This window comes from Limulus polyphemus, unplaced genomic scaffold (genome assembly GCF_000517525.1).
Source record: "Limulus polyphemus unplaced genomic scaffold, Limulus_polyphemus-2.1.2 Scaffold3843, whole genome shotgun sequence".
Lineage (NCBI taxonomy): Eukaryota > Metazoa > Arthropoda > Merostomata > Xiphosura > Limulidae > Limulus > Limulus polyphemus.
In genome coordinates this window covers 83,145-98,624 of record NW_013669453.1, presented here as the reverse complement: position 1 = coordinate 98,624, position 15,480 = coordinate 83,145, and the positions used below count along the sequence as shown (strand labels likewise).

The 15,480-nt window shown below is 31.1% G+C and overlaps 2 long non-coding RNA genes across 5 annotated transcripts in view; one reads left to right on the top strand and one right to left on the bottom strand.

Annotated features, from left to right (window-relative positions):
• Nucleotides 1-4,952, bottom strand: part of LOC111088477 — a 10,764-nt gene extending 5,812 nt beyond the window's left edge. The window contains exons 1-2 of one of the 4 annotated variants that reach the window (XR_002612987.1): nt 4,757-4,952; nt 2,650-2,978 (exon numbers count right to left, since the gene is read on the bottom strand). This is a non-coding gene — a long non-coding RNA (uncharacterized LOC111088477). The remainder of the gene's footprint in view (nt 1-2,649; nt 2,979-4,756) is intronic. The other 3 variants (XR_002612986.1, XR_002612989.1, XR_002612988.1) reach the window with 3 other exon arrangements.
• LOC111088478 overlaps nt 1-15,480 on the top strand; it is a 19,896-nt gene that overhangs the window by 1,128 nt on the left and 3,288 nt on the right. Inside the window, exon 2 of the long non-coding RNA XR_002612990.1 lies at nt 2,453-2,461. This is a non-coding gene — a long non-coding RNA (uncharacterized LOC111088478). The remainder of the gene's footprint in view (nt 1-2,452; nt 2,462-15,480) is intronic.

Below are 15,480 nucleotides of genomic sequence, written 5' to 3'. Positions count from 1 at the left end.
ATCTGGTAGTAATAGAGCTATAGTTATTTGACACAATAATAACAAGACTACACCAGCAGTGTAACAGATGTCACATCAAGAATATATCAAATATCTAATAGTAATAGAGCTATAGTTATTTGACACTATAATAAAAAGACTACACCAGCAGTGTAACAGATGTCACATCAAGAATATATCAAATATCTGATAGTAATAGAGCTATAGTTATTAGACACTATAATAACAAGACTACACCAGTAGTGTAACAGACATCACATCAAGAATATATCAAATATCTGATAGTAATAGAGCTATAGTTATTTGACACAATAATAACAAGACTACATCAGCAGTGTAACAATTCAGATATTTGATATATTCTTGATGTGACATCTAGTAATAGAGCTAGTCTTGATCTATAATCTTCTAAATCTCCCATCATACCAATCAATTTACATTTCTTAAATCTGTGATACTTTTCTTTAATTTTATCTCTTACACCCTTTGTGAACCAACCTAGTTTTTTACTTACAGCCACACTTTTCCTCATTTGATTTGTCTCCAAATAATTCAGCTGCCTAATTCATGACAGATAAATCTTGTCTCATTTCTTCAACATTTGCTTTTTTTACTATTGCTATTGGATATTTGATATATTCTTGATGTGACGTCTCTTACGCTGCTGATGTAGTCTTGTATTATAGTGTCTAATAACTGCTCATACATCCTTTTTGCTGTCCTAATTTATCAACTAGCCAACCTTTTAAAAATATCAAAATTAACAGTAAGGATTTCTTTACATTTATTAAGGGTAAACATAATGTTAGGATGGGGGTAGGACCCTTGAGGGTTGATAAATGAAGGCTTGTATCTGATGATTATCAGTTAGCTGGGTTATTAAATTGCTTTTTCTCGAGTTTTTACTAACAAAGATTTTAGCAATATTTCATATCTTTAACAGTTGATAGATGAAAACAAAGTCAAATACGACAATTGCATTAATTCTGAGCTTGTTAAGAAAACAAACTGTGAAGTTTAAAGAATGATAAGGCTCCTGGGCCAGATAATATTTCCCCAAGGGTATTGAAGGAGGTTAAGAACTGGATATATTTTTTCTAATGCCTTAAATAGTGGGCAAGTATCAGAGGATTAGAAGTTATTTCTTTTCAAAGGAGGTTATAAAAATTGTCCCAGTAATTTTAGGCCCATTAGTCTTACATCACTTGTGGGAAAAGTTTTGGAAAGTTTGATAAAAGATGCTTTGCAAAGCCATTTAACAAAGTTTAGAATTTTATTGGATAATCAACATGGTTTCACCAAGGGAAAATCTTGCCTTACAAATCTTATGACATTATTTGAAAAGGTTACTGGTTATGTAGATGAGGGTAAGGGTGTAGATTTGGTGTATCTGGATTTTCAAAAAGATTTTGACAAGTAGTGGAGGATAAGTTAACTAATTGGATTGAAGAGTAGCTGGATGGTAAAAAGCAGAGGGTTATAACTGGAGTTCAGTCAAGCTGAATTAATGTCACAAGTGGGGTACTTCAGGGCTCAGTCTTAGGACCTTTGCTCTTTTTGATTTATACCAATGACAAAGATGAAGGAATGGTCAATAAATTACTTAAATTTGCTGATAATGTTAAGGTCTTGGATGTTGCTAGCTGTGAAGAGGATGCTGCTGATTTACAAAAGAATTTAGATCATTTAGTTAGTTGGGTAAATAAATGTCAAATGGGTTTAAATTATAATCAATGCAAGATGATGCCTGCAGGTTATCATAATTTGAATTATAAGTATAATTTTGATGGGAATAACCTCAACAGTGCCATAAAAGAAAGGGAACTTGGTGTAATGGTTGATTAGTCTCTTAAGCCATCCAGGAAGTTTGCTGTTGTTAGTGGTAGGGATTTTAGGTTGTATTTACAGAAATATTGAATACAAGTCTAAAGAGGTTATAATTTCATTGTACACATCACTGGTCAAGCCACATCAAGAAATGTGTTCAGTCCTGGAATCCTTATCTTAGGAAGGACATTGAATTGTTGGAAAGGGTTCAGAAGAGGGTTACTAGAATGGTGCCTGGGGTGGAAGGGGTTATCATGTGAAGAGAGATTAAGATCTCTGAAATTGTTTTCTCTTGAAAAAAGAAGAGTTAGAGGGGATCTGATTGACTAGGGGACATAAATATAAATTCTGGAAAGGTAGGAGTCATCTTCAGCTAAGACAGTTTTATTTTTCTAACAAGGTAGTTAGCCTCTGGAATGGGTTGCCTTCAGATGTTGTGAAGGCAGTAAATTTAAGTGAATTTAAGAGAGAACTATATGAATGATAAGGGCTGGGTTTAAGATTTTTATTTATGTATTTTTTAATTTACTTATTTAATAGTTTTAGTTTACTTTAGAGGATAGGACAGCCCCAAACATTATGTTATGCTAACTTATGGCATAGAGAATGAATGATTCTCTAATAGTTGGAACCTGTAAGTACTGACACCACATACAACTACAGGTATATTTTTTAAGTGGTGGTTGGCCTTTGTTACAAGTTGTCTTCAGATATAGTAGATGCAATTAATCTAATGAAGTTGAAGAGAAAACGTGATAAACATTTAAATGATAATGGCTGGCTTTGAGTTTTCAGTGTTTAGTTTAATTTAGTAGACACAACAACCTGAGTGGACCAAAAGGCCCCTTTTTTTCCTCTAATGTTATGTTGTATTCAGTTAGGTCCTGATGAGAAATCTTTCTTTTATCATTATGGCTGAGATATAATCCTGGATCTTCTTGACATAATGGCTGAGATTTAATCCTGGATATTCTTGTCATAATGGCTGAGATTCAATCCTGGATCTTCTTGTCATAATGGCTGAGATTTAATCCTGGATCTTCTTGTCATAATAGTTGAGATTCAATCCTGGATCTTCTTGTTAGAATTGCTTAGGTGTTATCTGTTCACTTGTGGTTTTCCCTTAGGACTTGAACCATCTTGTTTGAATGCTTTGAAAAGACCAACAAAAGTTAGAAATCAGAAGCATTACACAAAGAGAAAACTATAACAACAGTATCTGTAACAGGCAGAAGACCATACAATAACTTAGAATAATACTAAAATAACAGGATATCTATAACAGGCAGAAGACCATACAATAACTTAGAATAATACTAAAATAACAGGATATCTGTTACAGGCAGAAGACCATGCAATAAAATAAAATAATACTAAAATAACAGGATATCTGTAACAGGCAGAAGACCATACAATAACTTAAAATAATACTAAAATAACAGGATATCTGTAACAGGCAGAAGACATGCAATAACTTAAAATAATACTAAAATAACAGGATATCTGTAACAGACAGAAGACATGCAATAACTTAAAATAATACTAAAATAACAGGATATCTGTAACAGGCAGAAGACATGCAATAACTTAAAATAATACTAAAATAACAGGATATGAACCATAAACAATAAAACAAAAGATAAAAGAAGCCTTCTACATCTATATAACTAATAATACATTTAAGCAGCCTTGCACAGAAGTCAGCAGAAGCTGGAAAACCCTCTTGAAAACATTCAAAGAAGTTAATTCAAATCATAATAGGGGAGAACCCAGAAGACTGGGATAGAATCTCAGCCATCAACATTACAGAATAAATCCTTCTCAATATTTCCATGAAGACAGCAACAGCTGAAGCATATTAGTTATCAACTGTTATCTAGTAGTTAAAAAAAAAGAGGATTACTAACCCTAACAATGACAGATATTTGATCATCACAGCCTTGTCTTAGAACTTAATTTAAACTTAAAGTTAAGATACTTAAACAATGTACCTTCACTTGATTAATACTAATAGGATAACATTACTAACTCATGTCTCTATATGTAACAATGTCTCTGAGTAACCAATGATGCATTAATTTCTAATGTTGCAATGATTAAACAAAATCTCAGAATCTAGTTGTTCATACCATTGTTAAACCACTCATGCAGCTTTTTATAACTATAGGATAACATTAGGCTTAGCTAAACTTCTACAAAACTTATTAATAATAACATTACTGTTACCAGTGGTTTGGTCATCTTATGTATTTATTTATTTTTATGTGGGCCAAACACATACGCTGTTCACAATATCCTTGTAAAAAATATTAATATTAGTAATTACGCCTAATGAAACTAAAATTAGGCGTAGTAAAATATTAGTCTATAAACATTGTTATTAGCACAGTACTAACTAGTACTGCATAATCCAAAAATAAGAACACTCATGAAAACTTTAACACTAATAATAACATCAATATATTTCAATATTTTTTTTTCTAGGAACTCGCATTATTTCTAAAATGTTTTCCTTTCAATCAATGTACAAAATTACAAGCAGCAAAACCCTTTTAACAATGTAGTTAGCCCCATTTAAAATGTAGGCTGCTTAAATTTTATATAAGAAATATAAAAATTATATAATTGTGAAATTGAATTCTCATTTCTATGTTAGCTATTAACCTTTTATGGCCTAGATTAATTTTTCCATTGATTTCAAATACAAAATTAAATAATGTTTTATTTTCAATTATTTCCATATTTTTTTCTCTCTAAAGTAATAATAAGTATTTGATTTATCCGTTCAAGAACCACATTAAAAAACCCCACTGTTATAATTAATTCTTAACCTACGAACGATGTATCACGTAATTTCAATTACTTTATAACTTCATTCTGCTACAACAGTTATAACTTATACTGCAAGTTACAACTAAACACAACTTACTTAAGTTCGATAATCGTTGTTATTGAACTTTAAAAAATACCTTAGTTAATCAGTACCTGCTGTTAATCTAGGTAAAAGTTGTTTCAGCTATCAAGCTTCAACATGTTAATAACTGTCATTCAATATTTGCAATTAAAATAAATGTTAAATATTATTTTTTCAACCTTCCCCTAAAAAAAATCATTAAGGCCATATTGCCTCCATGCTCTCTGTGGACTCGTGATGAAAAAAAGCTCCATCTAACGGTGTATTAATATATACTTTATAAATAATTTTTATAACTTTTTTCTGTTTGTCGTAAAATTGCGATCAGAACTTGAGAACCGTGTGTACTTTTACAACAGTGAAAGTCAAGTCACTCTATTTGAACAAAGTCTCCCAAAAATTGATAGATGATGCTTTTCATTAACCGAATTCTGTCTAATTTATCAGTCCAAAATTGAGGACGGTTAGCACACATATCCTTGTAACAAACTTAACACTTGTTTTGATTAGATTTAACTGCTAACAAAATTTGGCGAAAGTGGTAAGAAAATGTAAGATAAGTAAAAAGAAAAATCATTAAAAACTGGATTCAAGCTAACATGTAAATATATTCCAATAAATACACACAACTATTAAAATATTACTTCTTCTGTGACGTTAATAACGATGGTTGGAATTTAACTCGGTGACAGATGGTAACTCGGATTTCACTTTGATTTTTTATTTAAACAGTTTGTTCGGCTAAATAATTCACAAAATTAAATTAATAGCATCAGTCCTGCGTGTGGTTTTTTTTTGTTGTTGTTGTTGTTGTTTGCTGTTAAATATGGGATGATTGTGTGAGTACAAGAAATTTCGAAACACCACACTTATGTTATACACGCCAACACTATATGAAGATTAGTCTTAGAGTTGTAAAATTTTCACGAGCCGTTAAATTGTTAGGCATAACTTTTAATAATAGATTAACTAAGTCAGACATTTTCGGATAATTATAACTAAAATACACAGAAAAAATCGGTGGCACAACCAGGGCGTACCGACCCAAAACATTTTATGACAATATATATAAACCCTACATACGACCAATAATACACTATGGTAACGGCCAACTTGTCTCATGAACAATGTAACAGTATGCAGAGAGTCCAAAACCAAACAGTTCCCATTTCTCGCCGCCACCCCCAAATCTTAGCCAAATTACATCTATCCTATTAACACAATATACGCCCTGACTGTCTAACCACCCGATCTCTCATACTTATAGCAACGAGCACTGGTACAGTTGATTATTCAGCGCCCTACCAATGGATTTTCTCCACTTACCAAATTTTCATGGGCATTAGATTTGGTCCCTGTCCCCCCCCCCCTGTAAAGTTCTTATTTATCTTTAAGTAAAACCTTATTTCATTCTAAAATATGTTTAGAACCTCTGTGCCCATACGACCAGGCTAAAAAAAAATAGCGTGAATCGTGCAGGTAAGTATTCAATAAATGTATATAACTAGAAAAGATAATGCCGCTTGTAATTGGTTGCTTCACTGATAACTCCAGTTAATACCACAAAACCTCTCACGCTGGAAACAACACACATATCTACAGAAACAACAAACACATCTATAGTAACAAAACACATATCTACAGAAACAACAAACACATCTATAGTAACAACACACACACATATTTACAGTAACAACACACATATCTACAGAAACAACAAACAAACCTACAGTAACAACACACACACCTACAGTAACAACACACATATCTACAGTAATAACAAACACATCTATAGTAACAACACACATATCTACAGAAACAACAAACACATCTATAGTAACAACACACACATATTTACAGTAACAACACACATATCTACAGAAACAACAAACAAACCTACAGTAACAACAAACACATCTATAGTAACAACACACACATATTTACAGTAACAACACACATATCTACAGAAACAACAAACAAACCTACAGTAACAACACACACACCTACAGTAACAACACACATATCTACAGTAATAACAAACACATCTATAGTAACAACACACACCGACAGTAACTACACTCTCACCGACAATAACATCACACATATCTACCTTCTGTAGATATGTGTGTTGTTACTCAACAAACACATCTATAGTAACAACACACACATATTTACAGTAACAACACACATATCTACAGAAACAACAAACAAACCTACAGTAACAACACACACCTACAGTAACAACACACATATCTACAGTAACAACAAACCCATCTATAGTAACAACACACACCGACAGTAACTACACTCTCACCGACAATAACATCACACATAACTACAGTAATAACACACATATCTACAGAAACAACAAACACACCTACAGTAACAACACACACACACCTACAGTAACAACACACACACCAACAGAAACAATACACACATCGACAGAACTACAAAACCAGGCGGTACTATGACTCCTCCCCTTCCTCTTCTTCTGTTTTTTTCTTCTTCTCGCGGCTTCCCCAGTGTATACCAACACCTCAAGTATAGCGTTTGACACAAACTCTAACAAATAATAATACCCTATCCACGAAGCTGGATGATGAGAAAAAATATTTCTGAGCATCTCTGGTTGTTCCCATAAATTTAACTTCTGTAAACCAAAATTCCCACCACGTCTAGTGCGGCTATGACTTGAAAGTTTCCACAGTTACAAAACAGTGTTGGAATTTCGTGACATAGGAATATCTCGTTATTCAGTTGTGAAGTAAATGGCAGATTGGTTTGACATTTATTGTTTATCATTTTAAAGAGATGATTAACTCACAGAAATAAATTAGTATCCTCAGTAATGCATATTCTTGTGATGAGTTGTTTCAGTACGATTTTTTTAAGTATTCTGTCAGATTTTGAACAAATATATATATATATAAGTTCTTCTTTTGCCAGTTGTCGAAATAAATGGCTTTTTCTTATATTTCTTAATAGTGTAAATATATATACTATGTTGTTGTTGGGCTTAGGATTCTTCTACAGTAGGTGTCTGTGACTTGTTAGGGATAAATTCGACGATGAATAAACAGTACACACTTTACTTGTTTTCAAATAATATATACTCGGAACAAGTATGTACAACAAAGTCTTCACACTATAGAGATTACAGGCATAGCATAAACACTATTTATATATAGTTCTCTTCTTTTTGTCAAAAGTCCACTTAGGCCTATTCAATAACTTTAGAATTTCAGTTGACAAGTCGAACTATCTTCTCTATATTACTATCGAGCTACTACTAGTATCGTGTGTGTTATTTACTTACAGTTGTAGCGCAAGTTACCGTAATTCGTTTGGTCTTTTTTTTTTCTGAAGATCCTCTGTTCCTTTTGTCAAAGTGTACCCATGCTGATTCAATTACTTTAGATCCACGCTTTGACGGAATAAAATTATCCTTCTTCTCTATTTTTATACTGTTAGTTTCACTCTAACATATTAAACGTTAGGCCTATCACATCTACGGTACTTAACTTCACACAGCTATATGCTCTTTTACTATTATCCATCTATTGTTGTCTGTCTGCTGCTTCTCGCTCTTCTCACGTTATTTATATCTTTATTACATAGTCGTCTGGCCACTTTCTATACTCTCGACACCAATTAGTTACTAACTAAACCTTCTACAATCGTCTGCTTTTAACTCTTATTATAACAAAACTAAAAATAATAAAGTATTCACTCACAAATATAAATTAATCACTAATATTTAAACCAAACAGTATTTTATATCATGACATATTCATTTTTTTCCTTATCACATGTACATATACTAGTAAATACAGAAATTTTAACGGCCTAAATATTTGCAAAACTCAGTTCACAGTTATATTTGAAGAAATTACTGTTAATATAAATTGTTAAAGTAACTCACAATGATGTTTTCAGTTTTTCGCATATTTCATTTTCTTACAGTCAAGCAGACAAGTTTATTGTTTTTAAAAGATTCACATACGCAACTTATATTTATTTATTTTCTTCTAGTGTTCTTTTAAGAAATCCCCCTTCGTTGAAAATGTTTAAGAAAATCATCACTGTCTGAGGAAGAGTGCTTTCCTTTTTTTTTAAAAGAAAAGAACGTTAATGATTAGTTCCCGGCTGTGGATACAACGTAGATATCACACTGGTGAACTTTGTCTTTCAACAGGTCAAACAAATGCAATGTTGCTGAGCCTTTCGAAGATCATAAAATTATTTCTCTTGAGATTATGGAAATAGTATATTGTCCAAACCAACAGTAGGATGATTATTTACGTTTCTGCTGGCAAAACATATAAATTTTAGCTGCAGAAGAAAACTTCTAATACTTCAAAACAGTTATCATTGTTCACATAATATGAAGAGTTGTCTTATTGTAATAAATAAAAATAAAAAATAATGAGAAAATATAATCCAAACTTATACGTTGAAAAGTATTAACAAAGACCAGTTTTAATGATAGACTAAGTTGATTTGAAAACTTGAAATAAGTCAGAACTACACATTATCAGTTTTGATGAAAAGGTTGTTTGTTTTGATTTGTTTATCGCGAATCTTCTAACGTTATCTGCATCCTAACTACTTAACTACCTAGGAAAATACTTTGGGATTTATCCAAGTAAAATGTTCAGTTTGTCATACATAACAGTACTTTAGTGAGTTATGTGTGAATGTTAGAGAACGATTCGTGAGCGCTATAGATAAAACAACAGGTCCTTGAATTTTATGTAGTAATTTTCTACATTAGTTTCAAGTTTCAGCTCATTTGAAGTTTGTTACCAAAATGTAAGAAGGCACTTCAGACAAGTATTTAACGCAACGCAGCCGATCTTAAAGAATGAAACGTTACTTTGCGCCTACACAGATTATTTAAAATACTTCAATTATATTGCAATTATCTGTAACAAACTTAAAATAATAAATATTATCTATCTAGCTTTACAATTAGTCAGCTTGTGTTCTTGGATTTCACACATATCTACTCCATGTCTGTCTACGCTAGCAATACACAATTTTGAAGAGATCGACAAGAGGGAAGACAGATACTCATCACCACCCACCTTCAACGGGAATTGTCCTATTATCGGTAACAGTCACATCAGTGGTAGCAATTTCATCAAGGGCTTCACTGTTTCCCTATTTTTAAAAAAAGGAATCCTTTAACTCTAAAGGTACATATGTCAAAATGTACCATTGTAATAGATGATAAAGACCTGTTATTTTTAATCACTTATCTTTATAAAAATATTGTTTGTGATACAGAGCTGCTATTTAACTTTAGAGGAATATTGAGAAGCTCCTAGCAGACATACAGAAGGTAGAGTTTTGGAAAATAATGCCAGAATGTTTGTGAAAATGGTCAATTATCGATACTTGAAGACAGAAATATAGTAGTCATATTCTTTTTAAATTTTTTTTATGAATCTGTTTGTATGTTAACCATTACAACAATTTTCTTCATACAAAATTTCCTTTCTTAGGCCTTAAATCCAAAATATCCGATTATCTGAGAATATATTTATCTGGGACATTCTATTAACTACCTAACCTTACAGCCATATTTCTATAATAGGACACACATCAAATCAGTTTAGGAGATTTTATTTAAACAATTCGGGTCTCAGAAGAAATTAAAATCCTTGTTAATTTTCTTTGTAAAATAATCATTTTATTATTAATGATTAATATACACAGTGAGGTTTCGATACTTTGTATAACGTGATCACTGTGAATATGTAGCAATATGATGGGTGAAATAATACTAAAAATGAAAACAAAAACAAATTTGAAATACATCATATTTTCTAACTAAAATTAGTATAATAGTGATATTTCTCTTGCATTAATTAGAAAGAAAACAATAGATTTGAATAACGAGAAACATAAAAATGGTGTGAGAAGTTACTCAATCCTAATTTCATAAATTTGTCCCATTTTTCCTTGGTGAATGTATGTTTATAATTCATTAATAGTTGTACTTGTCAAAGTGCAATACATTGCCTATCTTCCAATATATGTAATAAACAAAACTTGATTTAATATTGCACTTTAATTAACAACCAAAATGACATATTGACATTACCTTAGTATGGACTGAAAATCAGAGGGATTTTATTAGCTGCTTGTGTCACATCTTACCAGTTTATGAAAGAAATTCTCATAATAATAATAGTTTTCAAAAATAAATCCACTTACTACACTTTGACTAACAGAAGATAATAGATCTTTTTTTTTTATGATGGAATGTTGACAAATAAGAAAAGCCCTAAAATGCGTATTTTTTGCCCAACATAACTTAATGTTTTGTACTTACAACAAATGCTTCTAATGATTAAAATGAATGTTTTAATTATATTTTTATATGTATAGGAAAGGCCATTGAAGATGGAATGCTTCTTCCTGGATGGTACAAGTATCCCAGAGCAATGAACCAACGTTTATGGGGCATTTATGAAACCCATGCTTTTCACTTACTACACTTTAGTTAGCAGCAGATAATAGAATTTTTTATCAAGAATACGCCATCTATGGACAGATATATATATAAAGCTCTAAGATACATATTTTTCGTCAAACATAGCTTAATGTTTTTGGACTTGCAACAAATGCTTCTAATGACTGAACATAAAGTTTTAATTCTATTTTTGGATTACTCTGGAGGCCAGTGAAGATGAAATGGTTCCTCCTGGATGGTACAAATATGGACCAACGTTAAGGGGACATATCAAGAACCCACGCTTTCCATCTCCACCCCAACTCACTGTGTATACACACAATTGGACAACCTGGGTCATCAACAATTAATAGGGAGGACACCATACGGATCCTAGGTCGTGAAGTATGGTACCATGCATGCCCACACAGCTGCCAGGCTGGACACCACTGAAAATCTGAAGCAAAGGAACATATTAATATAAGGTTTGCTCCAAAAGAACAGGGTGAAGTTAAGTCAATTTAGACACAAATTTCTGTTTCACAAAGCTGTCAATTATTTACAAAATCATTCTATTTGATAAAAATAATTTTATTTTAATACTTTCTTTATGTTGTTCATTGAAGTTCTAATTGCAAAGATTTTATTTATGCATTGAAAAGACTCGTTTGATCATCCAGGAAGAAATTAAAATCAGATTCAATAAAGGAAATTATAGATTATTATAATTCGAACTGTTAAATTAAACTTACTGACTAGATATTTGTTATTTATTTTTATTTCTACAGTACAAAAGCATTTCTGGTAAAAGATCAGAATACTAACGTTGTTAGTAATTAATTAAGTGCATATGTCCATTTTGTTTCAGAAAAAGTATAATTTCTGAATGATGACTTTCTTCAGGACAATGGTTAAAAATGATATTATCCAAACGTTCTATCAGAAAAACTGACCTTCTTATATCTTCTAAAGACTGGGTTGATCGATTCAGAGTAAATCATGTAGCATATTTTAAAGATATAATAGTGGAGAAACGTAACATTGTATTTCACTGTTACCAAAGTTTATTTTCAAAAAATATTAAAATCATGTCTGATTTTTGTTTATTTACTTGAAGTCTAACTGCACACTCTAAGAAAGTAAAATTGATTGTAATATAATATCTCAAATCTTTGATGTAAATGGAAATCGAAAAATGTAATTTTAACCTATTGATGATGAAAACTACATAAAATAACTACATTTACATCATGCTGAATCCATTTAGTTTATGACTGCATTAGATTTCTTTGAAATACTGTGTATCCAAACAAACTTTTCAATCAGAAATCCAAATTAAAATAACACGTACCTCTTTTGTTCATTTCAGATTTATCCTTTACTCTGTCAAATGCATAATTAAGCTATATAGTAAATAGAAAAAGATCACTTGAAAAGTTATTCTTTCTTATTTTAAATAATATTAAATATTTATTCTCATTTGATGCCCATATTTGGTTTTGTAAGGTTTTTGGTTTTTTTTAAGTTTATTATGTTACGTTTATTAACTTCATTAATTAACTTCATTATTTAGAAATTGCGAAATTGTAGGGATGGTGCAAATGTCATCCCTACTATTTTGTTTGCATTGTTTTTGAAGGATTGATATTAGCAATCTCTATATTTACTTCCTTTTTTAAAAAGTTGTTTCCTTACTTATTTGCTTGTGGTTTTTTTTAATACAGTGCTTCAATAGACAAAGTTCCAACTTAATATTTATTGTTTATTTATTATTGATTGGTAATTCCTGTTTCACCCTGTACTTAGGTTCTTTAAAGGAACGCCAAGTTTCTGTAAGAAAACTAAATTAAATAGGTAATGATAACATCATTTACACTAGAATTATGATTTTTTAATTACTACTAGTTATTAATAATACTTATAAATGTGGATACTCCGTTTGAAACTATGTCACCTCATTGAAATTGGTTGACACTATTGTTTTGATTTTTAAGTTATCATGTAATAAAATAGAATCAGAAGAAGACAGAATAAGAAATTCAAACTTTTTGCTATAGTATTTACAAACATGCCCAGAACTTGTGACTCAGTCATTACATAGATATTGTTATAAAAGGAAACATTGCATAGTATTGTAAAATTCTGATGACCTATTGAGGAGATATTTAAAATGCAATTTTGATGAACAATCCAAAACCTTTTAAGCTTTAAGAAAGTAATGAAAATAGAACATTACTATATTGTTATATCACCCATAAGTTTGTAGAATTATAATGTTAAATCTAAGGATTCACTCCCGGTTGTGACACAGAATAATATGATACAGAAGAGCTTTTATTTGAGGTGTTCATAATATATACACAAACTATTGCTAAACCTTTTCAAGATTTTCTTTTATCTGATGGAAACCTTGAGGCTCTAAATTTCTTGATCACGTACATACTTTTTCAGAAAAGTTTTATTCATTTAAAAAGATATGATTCCGTTAACAAGTAAATCGTTCAAAATATCTAAAGATATATTACACATGTTATTTCTAGTAAAACAGTAAAATGTTAGCTAACGAAAATGATCCCCAAAGGTTTAGACAGTCACGATTGTTAACAAAACATTAATAACTTTCTTTCCCTTTTATGATCAGTAATTATACTTTGATGCAGAAGGAATTAAATTATAAAAAATTTTATTATATATATATATATGTGTGTGTGTGTAAATTATAGTTACCAAATATATGTTTTTTTACTTCACACTAAGAGTGCAAAATATGTCGCTGGATGACAGAGTATAAATATTTACATTAGAGGTGTTGTGTTGGTTGGTTTTTAATTTCTCGTAAATCTGCTCGAGAGCTACTTGGACTCGCTTTTCCTTATTTTGAAGTGGTAGAGTACAGAGAAGACAGCAAGTCAACACCAACTCTTGGGCTTCTCTTACCAAGGGAAAGGAAGTTAGTTTCATCTGAATTAGCTTACACCATAGATGAATAACAATGTTCGCTATTGTACCTTACAGTTGAGGTGTTCAAAAATCATTGTAGTATTGTATGACGTGACTAAACTGTTTACAAAAAGAAAGGTTTTTTATATGATTCGCTACAGTATTTTGCGTTTAAAGTCCTTCATCTTCTAATATTTATATTCGAAATAATACTAATACTCCCGCTGTTAATTATATCTCCTTATAACACGCTGCTCTTTCCAACCATAGGGGAGGTTATAAAGTGACGGTTAATCCCACTATTCGTTGGTAAAAGAGTAGCCCAACAGTTGGCAGTGGGTTAGTGGCTGAATACGGACATCAGCTTGTCACTTCTAACTGTAGTTTTTACGAACTATAGAACTTATATAAAAAAAGAAACAAACTTAAAGGTGGACCGAATATGGAAATAAGTTGTAATGGCCTTCTAAATTTGGGAATGTTGATTGTTAATTCCTATTTTTCGAAACCTTTTTATTGTTGATTTTTTTCTTGAGAAGTAAAGTTGCATAGAAACTATTCGGAATATTAGTGACAAATCAAGGCTTAAAATTTGGGAGTTTTGATGAAAAGAATTCCAGTTCGAAAAGCGTACATCAAGAATATCTTTCTAGTCGAATAATATGAAAGAGAAATTTTCACAAAATGTTTGAAAAAATACCTAGGGTATAGCCTTGGTAATTTTGTTGAAAAAATGATGTTTTGAAATACTAAAAAAAGTGCGTATTTTAATCCAAAATTAAATATGAAATCTTCATTTGTGTTTATTTCTTACAAAAACAGCAACAGTAAAACATTATGAGTCTAATGAAAAACATTATATCGCTTCCAAAGCTTAGAAAACAATTTTCACTTATCAAGAATAAAAACAGAAGTAACGTTTGCGAAATCTGCTCTTCTGAGGTTGCAGCGGGTGAGTCTTACAAGACCGAAAATATTATTTCTTGTTTCATATACCGACTTAAGTATCACATTAAATGTGTAAATATAACTTACGAGGATTTTAATATTTTACTTGTGAATTGCCTAAACAACTGAACTGTTCTATGAGTAAAGATAACTTTCTTATATCATTTTCCAATATGGCGAATCACAAGGACAATAATATTGAAGAATTAGAAGAAAAAAAAAGAATTTCAGGGCGAAGTACAAGGTGAGAGTCAATTAAATGACTTACCGTATTTTTCGGTCTATAAGACCCACTTCGTTACTCCGAAATTTGATGTCAAAATCTGCTTGCGTCCTATACACCGAAGGTATGAATAATATATATGTATATATGCGATATACACACAAG